The following is a 22,362-nucleotide window of genomic DNA, read 5'->3' on the forward strand; positions in this document are numbered from 1 at the left end:
GGGCATTATTTTCAGAGCAGCCCTTTATTTTAAGGCCCAGCACCTGCAAAGAACCATCCACTGATCTCCACGTAAACCCCACAGCAGCTGCAGGAGTGTTTGGATGTCTGCTGGATTGCATCCCTAGACAAAACCACACCACACTGGGGTCAAATGTAGACTAGAGAAACTAATGAGAAAAATATATATATTAAAATAATTGATCCTCTCTTTTGGTAGACCAGGTAACTCATACGAACAACATACGTAAGGTTGCGTGGTAGCATAACTCTACTGACTGCAAAATTACGGTTACAGTGTGGAGGATGAACAACCAAATACTACATCATACAACCTGCTTTGACCTTATGGAACTCTTCCAGGATTCTGTAGAAAGCCTCAGGTAGAAAACCATCTTCAAAGCCCTTACTAAAACCAGCCAGCCAAGAACCAGAGACAGCAGCAAAATGGAAAACAATCCCTCATAGCACCAAGACATCCCAAGACATTTAAAGACAAGAACACTGGAACTCACTCAAACTTTACTATACTTGAAAAATGAAAGGCACCGAATAACCTCCACTTCACACCTCTTGCATTTTAAGTTCTGCCTCATCCCATGGTATTGCACATGATGGGAACAAATAAACAACAAAAAAACAACCAAGTTATTAAAATTACAGAATAAAGAGTAAGAGCAAAGATATATACACATGTCAGTGGTCCAAATAAATTAGGGTCATTTACATTAGTAGATGTAGACAATTTTTACATTTATTGTAATATTTTCCACATAACTATTCTATCCAGTGACATTTGTGCTCGTATATTAAATATATGTGACAGTATGCAATATATTGCTAAATATTTGACCATTACTAAATGCTGCAGTGGTTTGAATACATTTACAAACTGTCAAATATTTTAGACTTTCAAGTGATGTATTTTAGAACTGAATAAAATGAAGATAACTTATAGAGGAAGGGAAAGATTCTCTTCTTGGCTGCTAATAAGCAAGCCCAGTCTCCTTGCAGGTCTGGGAATAGCAGAGCACATCTTTAGTCCCCTTGGAGTTAGGACTAACAGAGGTGTTAGATGTGTATAGGATCTACTCTGTCTGTTAAAATCAGTACGGAGCTTTTGGGAGTGTTATAACAGTTCTCAGCTAAGAGCCTGGCCAAACATCTCAAATCCCATCTCACATAGCACACGTGTTGACATGGGAAGAAGGACATGATATAAGGCAGTGACATTTGAGCTTTCAAGGCAATCTTTCTTCTGGCACTTGGCGTTATTATTTGTTTTTCTTTTAAATAAACAGGTTTAACCTGGAATTAGCACAGATTAAATTTATAGCAAGAACAGCAGAAATAAGTACTCAGAAGACAGACTCTCTCCAGTTCCATCTACTTTAACCCAAGTCTTGAAACTTGTCCTTCTTCTCTTTCCCAGCCCTCACCCTTCCAGACCAGCATCCCTTAAACCATGATCACTACACCCACCAGGCTCCTGCCTCATCTCCCACCCTCAATCCTTCACTCCCAGGCTTTCTGCCCAGATCCCAGGCTCCTCAACAAGCCCTCTCCAGGGCTCACTGTCTCTCTGCTCCTTCTCTCCCACCTTCCCTTGAGCTCAGGAACCTTGGGTTTGGAGGGAAAGAACCCAGCTGTTCTCCACCATCCAAATCTGATGCTGGGGCATTTTATTTTTGCACCCAGCAACTTTGAGGGCTACAGAAAAGAACAGGCTTCCCAAAGTGCGATTACACCTCTACAAGCCCTGAGGAAAGGGGCAGCATGAAGCCCAGCTTCCACCCCACAGCTCTTTCTCCAGGGAAGAGGCAAAGGCTCTTTGGACAGACAGCCTCACCCACTGCTAAAACCCAACTCCTTCCTGATGAATATGCATGAGCTGAGTTTGTTAAAAGCCTGACAGCTTTGCAAACGTGGGTGGATTCTGACAGAAACTGCAAAAGGCATAGCCTTGAAACAAAAGGCCAATTCTCTGCCAGCTTTCAAGCCTCTGCCGCAAAGCATGGGAGCACCATTAGGTTATAAAGAAAAGATCACCAGAATGTTTTTGTGTGCCTTTATTTTGTTTTGTTTCTTTCTTTGCATTTACTTCATTATTATTTTTACTTTACTATTGCAAAACACTGTTCCAGCCTTCCCCTCCCCCTCAGCCCGATATTGTGGGATTGCTTTGGCTGAGATCGCACAGCCTGGAGCAGCTAACCTGGTGCAAAAAGCACATCACCAAAATGGTAAAACCTCAGCAAAGAATCACGCACCTGTAAACAGGGTCTCCTGAAGGTGCCCTGCTTACTAAATGCACATCCAGCCCTAATTTCTCAGAGCTCAGATCGCACAGCATACTCTGTTTCTCATCCCAGTCTGGGATACTGCTGCCCGCATGGTTCATCCCAGCAATGGAATGGAGACATATAGTGGAGGTGCAGGCATGTGCCAGCGTGGCAAGGTGTTCTGTGGGGAAAGGCTTTTAATTAAAAAACAGTTCCAGAGAAAGGGATGAACTGAAACACAGAACCATTGCATCTAGTGTTAGTTAATGGCTTATTCTAAACATTTGTCAGGTGCTTTGAGTTCAGGCTAGATTCCAGGAACACTGAATAAACATAAATAAATATTCCCCTCTCCCTGCCCTGAATGGGCTATAAGCAAAGCCCTACAAGCTGCCTGCAGAGTTTAAGGAAGGAAACAGATGTAGGATATTTTACAGGCATTCCTTCAGATTCGCTGTGCATACTGGACAAACATTCAAAAAGCAAAGTGAGCTGTCAGGTGTGCAAAGCTTCTGTTCAGCGCCAAGATCTGGCCCAGCCTCCACGCTGCTGGAGATGCCATCCTGGTCCTTACCTCCTCCCAGAGCAGATGGCACCTGTCTGAGGGCACTGTGTGTCCCAGAAGGCAGCACAGCCAGCACAGCTCATCCATTTGTCATGAGCATCAGGAGCTCCAGCTCCTGTCAAACCCAGTGGTGGCTGCAGCTGACAGGCCCTTGTGCTGCTCTGTGCCATCCTTTCCTCTTTTCTACCTCTGCACGTGCAGAAGCCTGGCTGGCTCTCATTGCAGTGCTGTACATACCCAGAGGATGTGAGCACCCCTCAGTTCAGCTTTCTGCTTGTGAGCCGGAATTCTCAGCTTGTTCCAGGCAGCCACTGCTGCTTCTCAGTCAACACCAGGCTTTGTTGGGTGGTTCCAGATGAGAGCAACATGGTTCAGGCATTACAAATTAGCTCAAATGACGCAAACAATTCTTGTTACAGTATATTACAGAGCTCTTCACATGGAAACAGACAGGCTGGAAGATCTCTGTCCATTGCCACCAAAGGAGAAGTAGCTGTCACTGCCACACTCCAGTTTCAGAGGTTCTGGGCTCTACGTTAAGCTCCCCAGTAAGTGTTCATCTCCACTGTGCTGAAAGAAGGCATCCATGTTCCTAAAAAGCCTAAGGAATGCTTTGGTCTCCAGACTCCACGCTAAGGCTTGGGCCATTGGTATGCATATCTGTTCCAGCATCCCACCCAGATTCTTCCCTGGGAAGTCAATGCAAGGGACTTACTCTGCCACTTACTTCCCTCTGACAAAGCCCTTGCAGGGTATGCACATTAATTAAATTCCTTCTTGCAGGGAATGGTTTATGATAGGACAACCAGAATCAAGGCTTTCGCTACAGGCTCAGCCCTGTTGGGATGTTAAAGACCCTTTTCTCACCTAGCAAACAGCCCCAGCTGAAAGCCCCCAAAGCCAAAATCCTATGACTACCTATGCGAGATGATTTCATCCACAAACCATTACAGGTCAAACTAGCCTCACTACCAGGACAGCTGCACCAGAGGGGCATTTCCTGTCAGTAAGAAACAATCCAGTTATTAAAGAATCAATAGATAAGCATCCCTCTCTTTTTTGGACACTGGCTCAGTATTACAGAAAGGAAGGCTTCCTTTATACCCGTCTGATTCAATTCCCCTTCTAACAAACATATGCGCGCACACACCCCATCCTAGGAGGAGGAATGGTAATTATTTCCCCAGAGAACAATAATTTTGCAATAAATTTCAGAAGCAGCATGATTTGGCAAATTAAGCTGAGAGCCAAGGATACTAAACACAGTTGATTTCTTTGAAGCCTGTGGTATCAAAATTATTTCCTAAATCCCCTTAAACACTTTCACTTTGGAAGTATAAACGCAGAGATATTCGTATAGCTCATAGCCTGTGCTTTCTAAAGGGCAAGAACCTAAAGATGACTCGAGAGCAATGTCCTCCCAGCTGGTAAGTCACACGTGCACAGCTCTGACTGCCACGTGCTGGAATTCCATTTCATTCTGATACACCATTGCTCATCAATAGGCTGATAATAGAAGTGCTATTGATAGCAGGCTCTGGCTCAAAGCAGCGGTATTTCTACTTTCATTGTTCACATTTGGCCTCTTCCACAAGAGAAACAGCCTTTTTCTGATCTTCTTGTTACTTAGCTGAAAGCAGAGACACCATACTCCTACAAAAAACATGGCTAAAAGCACAGTTTTCCTTACAAAAACAACGGTGTCCTGCCAACACGCAGCCTGTCGGGAAGTTACAACTGCCGGAGCATTTCTGTGTGGCTGGGGGGTTCTGCTCAAATGCTTTTATTCATTTACTTTCCCTATGACATGGGGAGGAACATATTAAGCTCCTAAAAAGATCCATCCCTCCTTAAGTTGTTCCTTCTCTCTTCGCTAGGATAAATGCCATCTCAAAGACATCGATACCCATAAACGTGGCGGATTTATAGTGCTCTTCCAACAATAATATTAAACATATCCTTTAAACTTCTTTTTGGAAGGCTTTAGATNCCCCCCCTTTCAGAATCATTTAAGAGATGTTAAGTCACCTTCAAAGAATTTGCAACTCCTTTGAAGTACAGTACAAAAAAAAAAAAAGAAGGAGAGACTTCAACATCTTCCGAACAGTTGAAGGTAACGTGATAATTTCTGAAGGCAGACACAGAAAGAGCTGTTTAATACCAAGTTCCTACCTCCTACCCTGAAAATGTACTCTTACCAAAGTCAATTTTACAAGCATGCTTTTGTTAAGCTCCCTCCTTACACTCCAATGGTACTGAACATGGACAACAAAGATTCCTCCCCCCTTCATCCCCCCACCCCTCCTCTTTGGATAACTTATACTTCATTTTTAAGAGAGAAGATGCTTCTACAATCAGCCAATCCCTTTGCAGCAGCACTTTGGCTTGCAGCAGTGCCTTGCTTTCCCTGCACAGAGCCAACACATATCTCCACTGTCTCATTTCTTACTTACAGATTCAATTTGGTGTTGTTAAGCGGGAAGGCATCTTCATACTTGTCAAAGGCTTTCCATTTTGTGACGATGTTGCCAGGGATTGTCAGTAGTAAGTCTCTAGGAACAAAATGTTCCTGAGCAGAATATATCACTCGCTCTTGGTCAATTAATAAAGACTTAAAAAACAGCTCTTAAAAGACTTCAAATTTTAGCTCACTCCCAACTCCCTTAACATGCAGGTGGCAGATTGATACTATTGCCCAACCGCCTGAAAAGAATTATTTCTAGCAAATGAGAGAATATTTCTGTTCTTTAAAGTTCAGAGTGCAGAAGTTTTGCATAATTAAAGTGTTCCCCGATTCTCACTAGCAGTCCAGAGGTTAAATACTTCTCCTTGCTAGTATATGACACATAACTGAGAGGAAGCAAGTGAGTTTATTCTCTGAAAGGCCATGAAAAAAAAGAAGAAAAAACAGAAGTTTATTTGTGCTTGCAAATCCTTTCAGGTCTAAAGAACCAGTGAGATAATAAATTGTTTTTGTTGAAAACAGGAAGTTTGGCAAAGATGCAAAAGGACAACTAAACTTTGGCTAGACAACCCAAAACACTGTGTTCTACTTTGAAAGCATTTCCAGCAACAAAAAAGAGTGAAGTGCCTTGAATCCATAGAAAGCTAAAGGAACAGCAAAGGCATCTGGCAGCGGGAATTTGTTGCCAAACTTGTGGTTGTGTTGTGCTGGCTTACAGGCTGGTTTGCCAGTTTTCAGTAACTTGCATCAAGCGCAGCTGAAACCCACATTTCTAAAGCCTCAGATGGTGTCAGAGCTAGAGAAGCCTCAAGGAGTCTCCCTTCCTCTTCTCATCTGGTCAGTACCAAAGGGATAAATAAATAAGCATTGCCGCCGCAGTCTGACTCTGAAAGGGAGGCAGCAAGCAGCCCTTGACAATGTGGCCATAAAGCCTGATGCTGTGCAACCCGTGTGATGCCATGTGGTGCCATCAGGGTTGCACAGCATCCTTCCTGCTCTGCTTTCAGACCACCAGGACCCTCTCCCAGGAGAAGGCATCATGATTTACAGGACATACAGCTTACAGGTGAAATCACTTGACTTTCAAAAGAACGGATGCTCATAATACAAGTGCTCTGGACACCACTGGAAGCGTTAAGACGATTCAGTCTTTCCAAAGGATTTCAGATGGGTTATAAGATTAACGTGGCTTCGTTCTGGGAAGAAACTGGTAATTATACTTAAGGAAGGCTCCAGCACCATGTCCTTCTCACTTAGTGGCACAATTTTGGCCTGGGTGAATAAGCTGCATCCCAGCATTAACACAGTCCTCAGGTGCTGCTACATCCTAGGGCCCACCTCAGGAAGCTGCTCACACACTGCTGCCTGGTTTTAAGGGGAAAGATGTCAAACCACACGGATACAAGCTGTACCATGGCACTTGCCAAGGAATGGAGAACAAATCCGCAAACACTTCACTAAGACACACCAAGGAAATAAAGCAAAAGGTCCCTTCCAGTGCTATGCCATGTGCATTAACATAAGGAAAAATTAGATAGATGAACTTTACTGGATAGAAGTGCCCACAATTAATATAAGAGCATCCTCTCCCAAACCAGCTATTTTTTATTTCACTCCCTACCTTTATTATGAAAATACATAACTCCAAAGCACTTATTGCAGAAGTCCACTGGACTCTGTGGGCTAACCAAAGCATGAACCTGCCTTTGCTTTATGGTGTCCACTCTGGGACATCTGAAAAACATCAAGCTTATAGAAAGCTGGAAGCCTGATGTTCCCAACACCCTGAAAACCTAAGTGTGATATTTCATATTTAGCACCCAGATCCTCAATGTTTGCTCCTGGAGAGCAACAGTGACGACAACAGCAGTATTCACACCCTGCACTGCAATGATCTGTTGAAAACCAAGCACTTCACAAAGGAGGCAAAACATCAACATTTCTGTTTTAGGAACTGTGCAACCCAAAGATAAGAAATGAAGTCACCTACCATGCCCATCAAGCTGAAGCAGCAGCAGAGCCAGAATCCCTGTGCAGACCTCCAATACAAGCCTTTATGCACTGGGCCACACCTTGAGCTTAAGTAGAGCAGGTAATATCACACTTGACTCTCTCACAGGGCTAGTTGAGCTGTAGTTAGGATCAGGAAGCACTTCAAAAGCTGTGGAATAATAAAAAAAAAAAGAGCACCATATAAATGCAAAGCGTAATTATTATTCAACAGATATTGGAAAAATTACTGCAGTTTGTATTTGTTTTTCTGTATTTGTAGGATTTATGTTGTTTCAACACTCGAACAGATTTTGATAATGACACCATCTGTTAATTCTCACCCCTCACTAAATTAGAACAAGTGGCAGAATTCTTAATTGTAGCTCTACAGATCCCAGCTTAACAAATCAGAGCCCAGGGTCAGCACAAGGGATTACCAGCAGTGGGACACAGCATCCAGCCAGCCACCACTTCCAACCACAGCTCAGGGAAGAGCAGGGAATCAGAGCAGGAACAAGAGGGTCTCACAGAACCCTCTGGAAAAGATCTTTGGTAAGTGATGTCCTCTGTCCTGTCCCCACCATGTGAAGTTCACTACCTTAGGAGCTAATCAGACTGGTGGCCAGCAGCAAGTGTTTCAGATTTGATTTATCTACATGATGTGTGCAAGTTAAAGGCTTGCTGGTTACAACCAGCTTCAGGTGTGTCTGCATGAGACAACTGTCTCGTCATCACTGTAACACCTAAGTACCTTATGTCCAGGAATGAAAAAGGTTTCCTACCTGCCATTAACACAATTTCCCATTGCCTTTTAAGAGCTTATAAGAAAGTGGATGTAGTGCAGGAAAATGGGCTCCCTTCCTCTTCACAGACAGGAATCTAAAGATATATCTCAGGATATGTTTACATCAAGAAGACAACCTGCTGAAGCACAGGGACAATTTGTCTGTCCTAAAGCCATACAAAACATCAGTGGTAGGCTTAAGCAAAAGTCTTTAGATTTTCCAAATTCTATTTCCATGTCTGGAAGTCAACCTTTCCAACCAGAATTTCCTCCAGTAGCAGAAGTGTATGCTCTCACAGTGTCACAGGACTTTAGGCCTTGGAAAAGCACTGGTCCCAACACTGACCCAAGGGACACAACTCACCACTAATCTCTGCCTAGACATTGAACTGAAACACTGGCCACCACTTTTTGGGTATGATTTCACAATCAGGTCCTTGTCCATCAAATAGTCTACCCATCAAATCCATATCTTTCCAATTTGGAAAGAAAGATGTTACAGGGGACTGTGTCAAAGATCTTTCTGATGTCCAGATAGATGACATCAGTGTCTCTTCCCTTGTCTAATGACACTCTCATGGCATCACAGAAAGACACTAGGACGGTCAGACAGGACCTAACCTTGGTGAAGCTGTGCTGGTTGTCTCATAACACCTCCCTCTCTTCCATGTGTCTTAGCATAGCATCCAGGACCCATGATCTTCCCCAGCACTGAGGTGAGGCTGACAGGTTGGTAGTTCCCTGGATCATCCTTTCTATCCTTTAAAATGGGTGTGACATTGCCTTTTTATCCAGTCATCAGAGACTTCACCTGACTGCCATAACTTTTCAAATATCATTGAGAGTGGCTTGGTAACTATGTCACCCAGTTCCCTTGGGACTCCTAGATGCATCTTATTGGGACCAATGGACTGATGGATTTTCAAAAATCCCATCTTTGCTTACAGTGGGAGGGGCATTGTTCCCCCAGTTCTCATCTTCCAAACCATCTGCTCAAGGGCTGTGTGAAGAGCAGTTGCCAGTCAAGACTGAAGCAAAAGAGCTGAGTATGTCAGCTTTCTCCTTGTCCATTGTCACCAGCATGCCTGTATCACTCACGCTGACTGTGACTATCTGAAGCATATTGCAGTTAGCTCAGAGTGCACCCTAAGTGAACATCAAGCCACTCGCTGCTGTTATTGAGGAGCAATTATTCCTAAAAAGGAAGGAGAAAGAGGCATTTACTAGGCATTATGGGCACATGGTTGACATCACTGGAAGCCAATCAGGATCCCTGAGTTCAGGCCAGCTTTCTAAAGCTCTTTATGTCACTGCTTTACAAAAGGTATTTGACACCATTGCTGCGTTCTCAGATATGATCTCATCCTTGACCCCGTTTGGCACTCTTGGGAATAGCTCCCTCAGGTTTACTTTTATCAGGTCATAAAGGACATCTTATTCCCTTGCCTATGAGATGTGCTAAAACTTGTATCGTTTCTAACTGGAAATCCTGTAAAGCTGCAAGACATTTTTGGTTGACAAAAATCTGAAGTCAAAGTTGGAATGGACAAGGAGGAAGCTTCTAGGATTACAAAAGGGTGTGTTTGGTAGAGGAAACTGCAATCTGGAGCACTATTCCCTAAATATTGTAAGGGCCAAGATTTTCTGTAGTAACAGTGGGGTTGTGTTCCTTCTTGAAGTAATAAACACATGGTCCCTCACTGCCTTGTCTCAATAACATTACTATTACATGTTATGTATGATATTAAATATTTTCAGTCTTTCCCAGCTCTACCCCAAGTGAACGTATTTTACAAGTTACTGCAATTTTCAACCAAGCTTTCTGTGAGGAACCAGAGCAGCACACAGACACCTCACAGTGACTTGGGTGCTCATGGGTTACCCTTTACTTTGCAGAGATGCAGACTAAGTATGTGGAATTAAATGAATTGCCTGGCATCACAGAGCAGTCAGATATTCAGGGCAGAATATAAGCAACGTGCTAACCAGCACCGTGAATCTCAACAAGATGGCAGGTTGGGGGGTGGCACCAAGGGGCCAGGAAGGCTCAAGTCACAGCTGGCACAGGCCAGCATACAAGATGAGAGGCAGAGAATAAACTGAGGCTAAATATACTCCAACTCCTTGTAGACTCCATGCTGGCGGTGGGCCAGGCTGCTGCAGCAATAGCCAGGGTAGGTTTGAAGCACTCTCCCCTGCCAGCTAGTCAGCTCTGCTTTAAACTAACCCAGCTGATTTTATACCGAAACAGATGATGGGTCCCCATAAAACCAATTACACAAGCAGACATAAGCGGGGATGGCTCTAGATGAAGTGTGGTGCTTTACAAATATCTCGAACCTTTACCATCTCTCCAGCAGTGGCTGTTGACAGTGACCTAAATTCTTAAATCCATCAGAAAGACAAAGTTGCTGGTTAACCTAAGCTACATCACTTCCAGGGGGCTTTGTCTATGAGTGCTATACAGATGATGAAAAGAGGCTTTCTGAGACCATTCCTCCATTTGATGTCAACATATAGCAATGAATTCACTTGAGAAGTTCCTGTGGATTGCTTTCCTGTTAGAGTCATCCATTTCTCTGAGCTCCTTTTCTTACAGCCTCTGATCTTTCCAACTAAAAGAAACCACAATACTACTTTACTGGAGACTTGTTTAACTCCTGATATAAAATGACGCTCACGTATACCTTTAACAATTCCACTACAATCCAACCACTTAGTATTAAATCACTTTAGATAAAATAAAACCCCAGTGTCTGTAAAAGTATGTGTATTTGCATGGATATAAATGTACTTCAACTACTAAATTTACATGCAGAGCCTACATTTTCTGCAATAAAATATTTAAGTGGTTTCAACTCCACAGTGAGATTTAGAAAAGAAATACACAAAAACTCGTAAGATAGAACAAGACATCAGCATAGGACGGTATTGACTGGACACAATCACCTATATGAGTACAAAATTAATATCTTCACAGTGGACTGGCAAGAGAAAATACAGATCTTAAGAGACAAATGGCTTCAATAATGCCACCTAATGCAACAGTAAACTAGGACTAAGCTTTCATTTTAATGCTTAGCACTTAAATATCTGGAAAGTCTGATAAAGAATTGCCCGAGTCTGAGCCAAAACAGAGTGAAATGTGGGGCTGTGGTCCAGCCCCATCGCACAACTGAAGCTGATGGAGGCCTAGGAGAGCAGTTAGCCACTACCATGGAGTCAAGTAATAGCTGAATACTTTGTTTCCCATCCCAGTTCATTTTTTTTCCCTTTGCTTTGGAAACTGGCCTTTCCTGAAAAGCCACCTTTGTGGTTGCTCAGTCATCACTGAGGCTGGACTGGTGGCAGGACTTGCTTGAGCTGAGTCCTGGTAGTTCAAGTGGAAGCTCTCCCACTTGTCATCACAGAATATATGACCTTATTACTCCTCCCTCGGTTCTGGCACTGACTGCTAACACTGTTTGCAGCCAGTGAAGTTTCCTCAGCGCTCTCTGCTGTTGTCTCTCCCAGCTCCTTCTGCTTTTGTTTTCCAATTGCAGCAAAAATATGTGAATCCCATTTTCTGCCAACACCAAGATGAACAAACTCCAGAAAACAACATGAAAGATGGCAAAGCAGGAAGAAACGTGATCGGGTTATGCTTCTGGCAAAGGACACATTCAAAGCTGCAGGAATGTATCGGTGTATGGACGAGATGATGCCACTTGCTGCTACAGTGTGTGGACAGATTAATGAACCGTGGCCCTCAGCAGCTCGGATTTATCTCAGATTTTGCTGGCTGGGAGCACAGAGTTAGAGAAGCCACAGGACAAGCCCACGATCATGGAGAAAGTTGGCAACAGACTGAGACCTGCTGGTTTGCCGCCCTAGGCTCTGAGCTTCCTGCAAGCTTCTTGTTAGCAAGGGGCATTGCAGAGAGCTGGGGACACAGGTGGTCTGGGGCAAGGCAACCCCTTTGCTACTGGCTTTGAGAAGGTGGTCGGCTGGGACAGGGAGATGGCAGCCCAGCAGATCCTCACTGGCTCAGAGCAGTCCCTCTGTCTGAGCAAGCTCCCCTTGCACAGCTCTATCCAACAGTCATTGTCTGGAAGCAATTAGAGAGATTTTATTTTTTTTTTCCATCGTTGCCTGACAACCTCAGCAGACGCACATGTAGTCATCCCCCTCCGCTTCTAAAGAACTTTGCTTACTATTAACTATTTAAATGTTGAAAGTATTAAAGCTAATTGAACTCATTGCTCAGAGAACTGAGTCTGAGGTCAACTGTCGTCTACGGTAACATTGTTTGGGTAAAAGGACTTGGAGGTAGTTTAGGAATCTTTAGAAAAGCACTCATGCCTGCCCATATACTTGTCAGTCCTGCTTGTCGTTATTGGTGGGATTTCTGGTCAGGCAAACAGACGGCGCTGCTTTCAGAACTCCTCCATGAACAGCTGAAAGAACCAGCTACTGAGTCAGCTCTGAAAGTGGTGACACAAGATGCTCCTAGGCCAAATGGAAGCTTCTTGCTTTGGGTGCTTCACTTGGGACAGTCATTCTCTATGGTCCCTGGTGGGGCAAGGAAGGGGGGGGAAAGGTAACTTCTTCCATAGGGCAATTCTGATTCATGTTTAGATGCCTTTTGGAGGGACTTTTGTGACACTGTTTCTTTGTCAGCTGTATGGGAAACCCAGAGAAATCATCCTCCAGCTGTAGATACTGAGAATATCCCCTTGGAGGGCCATACTGAGAAAGACTCCCAGATGGCAAATGAGAAAAGCTGTCTTGACTTCAAAGGTGTTATTGTTGACTTACGTCCTGCTGAGGATTCAGCCCAGTGTTTTTAAAATGCTAATGCTCCCCAGCCTGCAGTGAACAAATTTATTCTGATTGCCATACATTCTGTGAGAGAAAAAGGAAAGGAGGGAGGAGAACTTGGTGGTTGTTAATGGAGCAGAAGAGGATTCACCACTAAAGATGGCAGAACATTGGCTGCTGTAAAACCAGAGAGACACCAGGACCAGATCTTAGAGTTAAGCTGTTACCCCAGTGCTGTGAGTTCATCTCACAGAATCATGGAATCATAGAATGGCTTAGGTTGAAGTGGATCTTAAAGACCACCTATTTCCAACCCTAGCACCTCACCACTCTCCAAGTAAAAAAAATTTCTCCTAACATCTAACCTAAACATCTATATCTTAACATCTTATAGTTCCAAGCCATTCATCCTTTTCCTGTCACTATCAGACCATGTAGAAAGTCAGTCTCTCTTCTGCTTGTAAACTCCCTGCAAAGTACTGGAAGGCTTGTGGTACTGGAGACAGTAAGGTCTCCCTGGGGCCTTCTCTTCTCCAGGCTCAACCCATCTTCATAGGAGAGGTGCTCCAGCCCTTTGAGCATCTTCATGCCTTCATCTGGACTCACTCAAACAGTTTGACATCCCACCTGTACAAGGGGCCCCAGGTCTGGAAGCGGTACTCCAGAAAGGGCCTCACAAGGGCAGAGATCATCTAAACTGTTGGGTACTTTGAGGGTATGAGGTCTCCTGTTGTTGCCTGGAAAAGGCAGCCTGCTAGAAATAAATAGCAGATATTGTTGGTTTTTCAGAAGTGTGAGTTGTTTTTAAGCTATGCTGAGGAATGTGAGCATCCAGCTCATCCAGAAACTTCAGTCAAAAGAGAAAAGAGACCCTGACAAGGAAGGTCCATGCTTTCCCATCTACTCACAACCAGATCCAAGGTGAGCAGCCTGGAGTTCCTGTTCTGTAGGAAGATGTGAAGCCTGCTGGAAGCATGATCCTGGAAGGCTACAAGGAGATGTCCTGCTGTTGGAGAGGGTATCAAGGGAGTAGAGGCAGCCAAGTTTAAAAGATGATTGGAGTAATGATAAGTCCATGCTGTCTTCTCATCAATCACCTAGTCGATCTATACAAAACCTCTCATATCCCTTCACATCTCTAAGTGTGACCTTGCACAAGGTTTGGAAAGGACATCACTGGAGCTTCCACCAGGCCTTGAACTAGGGTGCGAGGCTTTGATCCCCAGCAACACAGGGAACAGTCACAAACAACTCACCCTTTACTTACTGGGTCATCAGCCAACCTTTGTAATGTGCAGAGAAATAATGAATTACTACCAAAGGGATATGAACTGTCCGCAGCATCTGCAGGGCTTTTCTCAATGAAAGGGAAGGTCTTGCGCTTGTCCTCCACATATCAGAGTGGGAATAACCTGATGACCTAAGAAGTGGAGTCATTTTTAATACCTGCTCCTTTCTCCAAGTACCTGGAGGGGTAGTCTTGCATGCCTCATCTCACTGGTTATCATTATTATGTCATCCAGATCAATCATTTCAACCTCATTGGGTTGTAAATGCAGCTTTGATCATTCGTTACACTTTGTTAGTATTTATCAGAGCCAGGACTCTGCTAATCTGAAACAGCAGCACTCAAAAAGCAATGAAACCTGGGCTCCACAAGTGCTTGCTTGGAGAAGTGGTGTTTTGTTTGCTTTCTAAATTATCCACTTTCAAAACTGTGCAGACTGCTGCAGGACACAGCTGTGAAAGGCAGGAGGAAATCTTCCTTGCTTCATAACAGACCCTGTGAAAGTCTGAGCATGTAATGGTTGCTGGAAGCCCATCGCTGTTTGAGTGGATCAGAAATAGGCACAGGAGTGCAAAAGCTTGGCAAAGCCTCTCTTTGCTCAAAGCGTGCGTAAGGCTGACCTAATGTGTACTGATGTCACTGAAATCAATAGGTCTACTCCTAAAGTTCTTAGGAGCAGGTCTTTTGCCTGTTTTAATTCCTTGTATGCATTGTCTACAGCTCACATTTCATTTAGGACAAAACAAAAGCATTGGATTTTAATCCCAAGCCCAGGAAGCTAAAGGAGGACTGCACTCCACATGCTCTGCTTAGCGACGACAAGCAAAAATTCTTTAGCACCATCTAGCTAACGTCGAAGGAAACCCACACTGACACTTCCTGCAAATCTCTGCCACAGACAGCACTCCCTGCCTTTAGCATGCAGACTTCAAAAGCTGAGAGATACACGCTGCATGCTGATGAGCACCCAGGAGCACGGCGTGCATTTCACATAGAGCCACATGGGGCACCTATTATTGGCCATGTGAAGTACAAGTGCAAGTTCCTCGCAAGGGTTTGCATCATATCTTGTTCACCAGCCTGGGAAAACACAGTAGCAGGGACATGGCAAAGGATGAGAACACCTTTGTTTCCCAAAACATCACCTAGAATGGCAAACGCTGTGGAAGCAAAACTTAATGCAGGAAGGTTTGGTAAAGCTGAATATAGAGGTGTGCAATTAACAGAGATGGCTGAAATACTGCAGAGAGAATAAATGGAGGAAATCACAATCAAAATGCTTCACAATTCAAGCAGTATTTGCTGAAATCTTCTTGTAGGAGTAAAAAAAAACCAAAAAAACAACAATACAGGAGACAGTTCAAAGCAGCCAAATATTTTCAAGTGAAACAGCTGGAATTGTCCTTATTTCTTATCTTTATGGACCCACTTTTGGGAGGAAAAAAATGAAACGAATGGATATCGTGTTCCAGAATAAACCAAACTAACAATCCAGAGTGCTTCATGAAAAGGACTCTTTCCCTCTAGAAGTTTTATGAAAAAGAAATGTCTTCTTAATTTGTCCTTAAGTTCTGATAATGAATCAGTGACACTGCTGCTGGCACTGCCTGTTGGATAAAGCACAGTCCTTCAAAGTGTGGGATTTGGGAAGTCTCTTTTCTGACACATAACCCATGAGCAGTAATGTATGAGTTTACCAAACTTCTTGTTTAACATAGGGCTGAATCTTCACCTGAGAAGAGGATGTCTTCACCTCACATGGCTCTACCAAGGAAAAAGCCTTGCAACACAGAAGAATTGAAAGCATTCTGATGGAGCACTGGCCCCATTACCTGTTTACATGTGGGCCTTCAGAAAAAATCATCAGCTGAACTTTAATTTCTCCCCCAGCTAAAGCACTGTATTCCATTCTGGTACTGATCTTTCGACCTCGGTTATTCAGAAACATTTGCCAGACATTCTTGTGCCCCCTCCACCGATCATTTTCTTTAATTTAATGACCCCAAACAATAACATGCCACTTTTACACAGGCAAGAACTCGGGCTTGTATAGAATTCCCTGTCAAAATGCACGTGTTGGAAGTTCCTCTGAGACTCTTTGTGTACACTATTCCCATACGCACTCACTACCTGTGTCTGGCTTTCTATTCTACTATAATTCAGCCTATAGAATCGGTCATTGCTTCCTTGCAATCATGCCCAGCCCTATATTTAGCACTTTGCTGCTGCTTTTGCTTTACCTGCTAAGAACCCTTTCCCCTCCCCAAACTGCTGTCTGAATTCAGACCTCACAATTGCTTAATTAAGTCATACCCTGTATTTCCTACTGAAATTAGCTCGTGAAAACAATGTATCACTTCATGGACTACTGTGGCAAATCCAGAGCTACATTCACATTTGCAGGATGTTTATGGAATGTGTTGCTCATCCTCTTATTGAGTACTTCCAAATTTCATATGAACGTTTCAACCGCAGATGCCAGCTTAAAGGGCTTCTGCCTCCTAAGAAAGCAAGGCCCCTGTATCTCCACATGCAGAACTCAGGTTGGCAATTAAGAGTCTCAGCCTCACTGAAAACTAATGAAAATAAACTCAAATTGAGATATATTTTTTTTTTTTTTGCCTAAGTCACATAGACCATTTGCATTTTATATTTTATAGTCTTTATCTGAAATAAAGGTGCTGCGTTGGACACTTCAGCCTGAATTTACGACAACTTTGAAAAGCCCATAAGAAGAAAGGAGTCATTCAATAGCGGTGGCTCAGGAGAACCCACTTTTAGTAATTTGGAACAATCAGAAACATAATGTTCATGCAGGAATACGATCTAAGCTCCTTCGCAGCCAGCACTCTTCCCATTTAATGCAAGAGGCATTCGATCAGGCCTATATTGACTGATGGGAGGATGGAAACTGACTCGTTTGGCTTCAAAAAAGCAAATGTCTTCTCTTTTTTCTTCTTTTTTCTGAATAATTATTATTATCGTTCTAACAAAATGTGTATTTTCTCAGCTTTTTATTTACAATATAAAGTGCTTTCCCCAGTAAATCAACAAATATGAGTATTCATGTCACCAAGTGCTGATGATTAAAAATAATTACTTTAATGGTGGCTGGCCTGATGCCAAACATGATTAGCTTTCGCATTTCAAGCATGATAGTGGATAATTTACATCTCCTTTCACACCAATACCAAACTACTCCTAATGGATTCTATTTTAGTTTTTATGAATTAATAGAAATTTAGTGTCCAATTCGCTATATTATGGCCCCATTTGCTTTCAAAACCAAAGGATTGTTTCAAAAAAGGGCACTAACTATCCGAATCACATGGGTTCTGCAGGATCCATAGCAATAAACCCAGCTTCCACACTGACAGTGTCTTCAGCTTGAGCCCATAGTCCTGTGCTTATCCCAAGTGGACAAATATCAATCTGTACACATGGGATCACACTTGCACTGCAGGGCAAAAAAGCATCCAAATGTTCTTTGAGGGAGGAAAAGTAAGAGCCAACAATTTCTGTTCCACTTGTTTTTGAAGACTCTGCTCAGAGACCATGTGGAAATCAAGAACAGAAGAATGAAGTTTCATGGACAAATGGGAAGGTCAGTAGAACAACCTGAGTTTGAAAATATGGGGATGGATGCACGTTGGACCCTTGCTTCTTAGCTGGACACTAATCAAGGGATTGACTCCTTAAGGATGTGAGGTGATAAGGGAAAAAGTATCCAAAAAAAGCATCACTAAAGAGAAGCAAAAAGAACCACCTCCAGCTCATCCAGCTTTCCTCATGCTACATGATATAAATTCTGATGTCTGCAATGCCCTAGGACTGTGCTTAGGGGCTATAATAACAAGCCCCAAACAAGCAAATATATTTAATGGGACCTGTAAACATTTTGTTTGTGTTCATTTTCTTTTGCTGGTCATTGATGAAAAGAAAATATATTTATCACATGTAAATCTTCATTCTACTACTACATGTAAGTCTTCACCTTTCGATCTACTGCTGATGTAGAATATAAACACTCTTACGAAACCCTTCCAATTTATATTTCACTTGACCACAACTCTCATATATACTGACAAACTAAAATTTCCAGTGCTGGCAACCTCAGAATAAGCGTAGAGCACATGAATGTGGTGCTGGTTTCCCCGTGCTGCTTCCCAAGCTTTATGCCTGACCTTCTACAGGTTCCTATAGGGGCTGATGGGAACCTACATCATCCCATCAGGTCCGCGTTTGGTTGTGCACATCCACCCAACAACTAGTGCTGCCATAATGCTGCTGCAATGCTGGGTTTTAATGGGCAGACAGCTGGTGCAATTTTCAACAAAGGTAGCTTGCATCACTTCCCATAGGGCATACAGCAAATATTTGGAGGAGGGAAGGTAGAGGGAAGAGCAGAAAGAATTGGTGGTCCCCACCAGCTGGAGCAAGTCCGGAATTGCTTACTTAGAGATAAAACTCAGTATCACAACAGGAAATCCCGCTGCCCAGCCCAGTCCCCCAGATTAAATGCTTTTGGTCTGGCAGCACAGCCATCTCCTCTTGCTAGAAGGCTCCCAACACCACCATCCCCCTCCCTCCCCGCCTCTCACTTTGGCAGAAATCCGAGCATGTCCTCCACGCCCCGATTTAAAGCAAACCGCCATGTCATCGCTCCGGCACAAAAACACACAAATACCCTCCCACCTTCGTAAAGAAGCAAAACATTAAGCTTTATGGGTACAACAACTATCATAAATAAATTAAAAAAAAAAAAAAAAAAAAAGCCCGGCTATTTAATGCAATGTTGTGGTTGAGAATTTAACCACACAAAAGGCTGAAAATTCAAACGTACAATTCCCACGGAAACCATAACTTGGCCACGTTTCACATACACGTCAAAGCAGAAACTTTAACAGTGCATTCCCCCCATCTGAACTATTGTATCTGCAGAAGAGGTATCGTTCTCCTCCTCCCACCTTCACTTTTTCTGCCTCATTTTTTATTCCTATCCATTTCCCTACTGGAGATATTTACAAACATTTAGGTAAGAGGATGCTGGGGGGAAGGGTGAGGGCAAGGGCACAGTGGGTACACATATGGAGGTGGTCTCCATGCAGAGGTCAGCCTGCAAATTGCTTCCAGCTTAAGCTGTTCACATCCAGGTTCCCAAGTCCAAACCTCCCTTGGGGCAAATCTGCATTCTAACTCATGTCCTGACGATACAGCATCTAGCAACAACTAACCCTGGATTGGTATTGCCCAATGGACAGTCCTACAACCTCATCTGTCTCCTTGCCCCTTTGGTGTGGGCTGGAAACCTACCAAGGTTCTACCTGAGTCTACTCAGCACCAGGTGTGCCAGTATCATGAAGCAGCTGCAGAAGGAGATAAGATGGTTTGCAGCTTGCACACTTCATCCGATACTGAGAGTGAACATTTCTCATTACAAGCCAGGATGAGTGTGGTCAGCCTTTTGTATAAGTGTGGAGTGAAGATGACGGGGTAACCCAGCTTCTTCATTCCTGAATTTCCAGCCCCAAGGTTGGAGCCAACTTTGCTGGAGTGCCTTTACTCATACAAAAAAATGGGCATTTGTGCCTGGAGGGAAGCTGTGGATCCAGCTATTAACATGGACGGCATGCTCACTTGGCCCAGGGCAGTCATAGCAATCTGAATGGGATATGTTTTAATGTGCCACACCACATCTGTGATAGCAGCTTGTCCTGAGTGGCCTGAGCAGTCTGAAATCTGACTTTTTGGCACTAGTGAATTTCAGCTTGCAGAAAGGAGAAAGATAAAGTAATTTCTCGATTCTTTGTACAAAAATTAAGAACATAAAAATAGAAGAGCTATTCTGAGCCACCAAAGGCCCATCTAAGCCAGCATACCATTTCCCCAGTAGTCAATGGTGGGTGATTCAGAAGCAAATATAAGAAGCATAGCAATTACAGCGATCCCCCTTCTGGTATAACCTCTCAGATTCCAGCAATCAGCAGTTTTGGGACTTCCCGAGCCAGAGGTTGCATCTGGACCCTCGTGTTTAATAGTTCCCAGTAGACTTCTCCTCCATGAATTTGTGTAATCCCTTCTTGAACCCATTTATACCATTGGCTTCCTCGGCATCCTGCAACAAGGGGTTTCACACTATAATCCTGCACTGTGTGTGTTGAGGAAGCAGGCAGGAAGAAAATCTCCTTTTTGCTGATTTGAACTTGCTACCTGATTATTTCAGGGAGCGCCCTCCAGTTCTAGCAGTATGAAGAGCAGAAAAAAGCTGTTTCCTAGGAACTCCAAATCATTCAGACCTCTATCAGGCTCATTCTTCGCACCACGTTAGCTTCGCTTTTACAGGCTAATCACTATTTCACTGCCTATTTACTATCTCTCATAACAAAGTCATTCCATGAATTGGACACCTTTCTCTGTGCTTTTCTGTTTTATCCTTCTGAAAAGGGCAGTTTTTCTTTGGCAAATGACGGTTGTAACAACTAATCAGACTATATTATTTGGAAAAGCTTAGAAATAAAACCATCTACCTTAAAAATCCAGACATACTTATAGAAAATGAAAAAGTTGATTTTGTACCTTGATGGCTTCAGTGACTTCAACTGAGCAACTGAGCTTTGAGCAAATTTATGCTGGATCTTCATCCAGCTCCTATGTATACCTTCATATAATAATACAATGATATATTGTTATACTACAATACGTTATTAATTACACAATAATCACTGTAATTGAGCTACATGATAATATATAATTATATAATAAAATGGCAATTGCTATGCAATATAATACACACCAGACAAATGCATATAACATATGCATGTAATACATATGTATGCAAGCACACTATATTTAAACATAACAAATATATAGTACAACCTCTGTCTTTGCATAACTTCCTTCAGCTAACTACGCCATTTCACGCCGAATGGTGATCACTCACTCATTAGGAAAGCTGATGGCACACAGCACGTGGCACAGTAAAGTGAATTGGGAATACTGGTCATCAGAGACAGCAAACAAAAGGCCCATAGCTTCTGCTATGCTTCCACAACAATGCTTTCAGGGCATGTATACTTCTAGGATCTGCAAAGAACTACTACAGGTTCCCTTGAGCTCATAAGCCAGGAAGGAGTTCCATTGTCCATCCCACCTCCTCTGCTGTTTTAAGCTGAATACATCCCATCTGGGAAAGTATTACTGATCTATGTCCCTTCCGGGGACAGTGCGAAGGTTAGAAGGGAAAGAAAGCGATCTATGTGAAGGGAGAAGGATGACCAGAAATTAGGAGTAAGGGACCGATAGCGTGAGCTGAAGCACATGGGATGGGGCTCACCAGTTGCAACCTCCCCTTGCCCAGCACCACAGCAATGGGGCATGGCTGACAGTGACCATTTGGATCCTGACCCAGATGAACAAGTAGTCAGGAACCCAACAACAACACCATCTTTACTTGTCTTGGTGTCACCCTGCACCACTGACATCCACCACATCCTCACACAACTCCCTCCCCTCTCTGCTAACCACCTTCTGCTTCCCCCTGACGTCTGCTGTCCTTATGCAGAAGTGTTACCAGTGCCAGGTGAGACTCCATCTTTTGTCAGGTGTCTGTGACCGCAAGCAGTACAAAGACTGACAAACAGCATCACCAGTGGCTCGGTGCAGCTGTTTGTCAGGTCTTGGGATAGCGGGCAGGAAGGACTGCAGCCAGCAGCAATCATAGCAACAGCTTCTGTCTCTGGTGCTGACCATACCCCGGGCACAGCCTCCTCCTTCCCCATCTGTCTGCTCAGCCTTCTCAGTGAAACGCTTGAGCTGCAAGAGCAGAAACAGCAACTCCAGCCCAGCTCAGCCCAGCTGACTTCATTTCCTTCGTCTCCCAATGAATATTCATCCTATTTATTTAAAGTCATTTAAAAGACTTGCAAGCTAAAAGGGAGTTAATAAAAATCCCCCGCAGTGACTAGGAAAGGAAATCATATTAAAATGAAAGCAGTGCTTTATATTTACCACTTCTAATGCTTTAACTAATTTTCTTTCTTTCCTCCATTCATACTTTTTTTAGCAGAAGATTTCTGTGCTGGGCTGCAACCTGCATCCAGAACCTGAAGGATGTCCAAGAGTTGAACAGAAACATCCTGGCCAGGCCAACTGCATGTCCTTGGTTCAGGCACTATTGTTTCTACCTAAG

At 43.5% G+C, this 22,362-nt stretch overlaps 1 long non-coding RNA gene across 2 annotated transcripts in view; it reads right to left on the reverse strand.

Moving 5' to 3' along the window:
• The window catches only part of LOC107310689, a 139,766-nt gene that overhangs the window by 53,068 nt on the left and 64,336 nt on the right, over window positions 1-22,362 (reverse strand). Inside the window, exons 2-3 of one of the 2 annotated variants that reach the window (XR_001553684.2) lie at window positions 7,301-7,471; window positions 5,300-5,398 (exon numbers count right to left, since the gene is read on the reverse strand). This is a non-coding gene — a long non-coding RNA (uncharacterized LOC107310689). The remainder of the gene's footprint in view (window positions 1-5,299; window positions 5,399-7,300; window positions 7,472-22,362) is intronic. The other variant, XR_001553685.2, reaches the window with a different exon arrangement.

The sequence above is a fragment of the Coturnix japonica genome, chromosome 3, assembly GCF_001577835.2.
Source record: "Coturnix japonica isolate 7356 chromosome 3, Coturnix japonica 2.1, whole genome shotgun sequence".
Classification (NCBI taxonomy): Eukaryota; Metazoa; Chordata; class Aves; order Galliformes; family Phasianidae; genus Coturnix; species Coturnix japonica.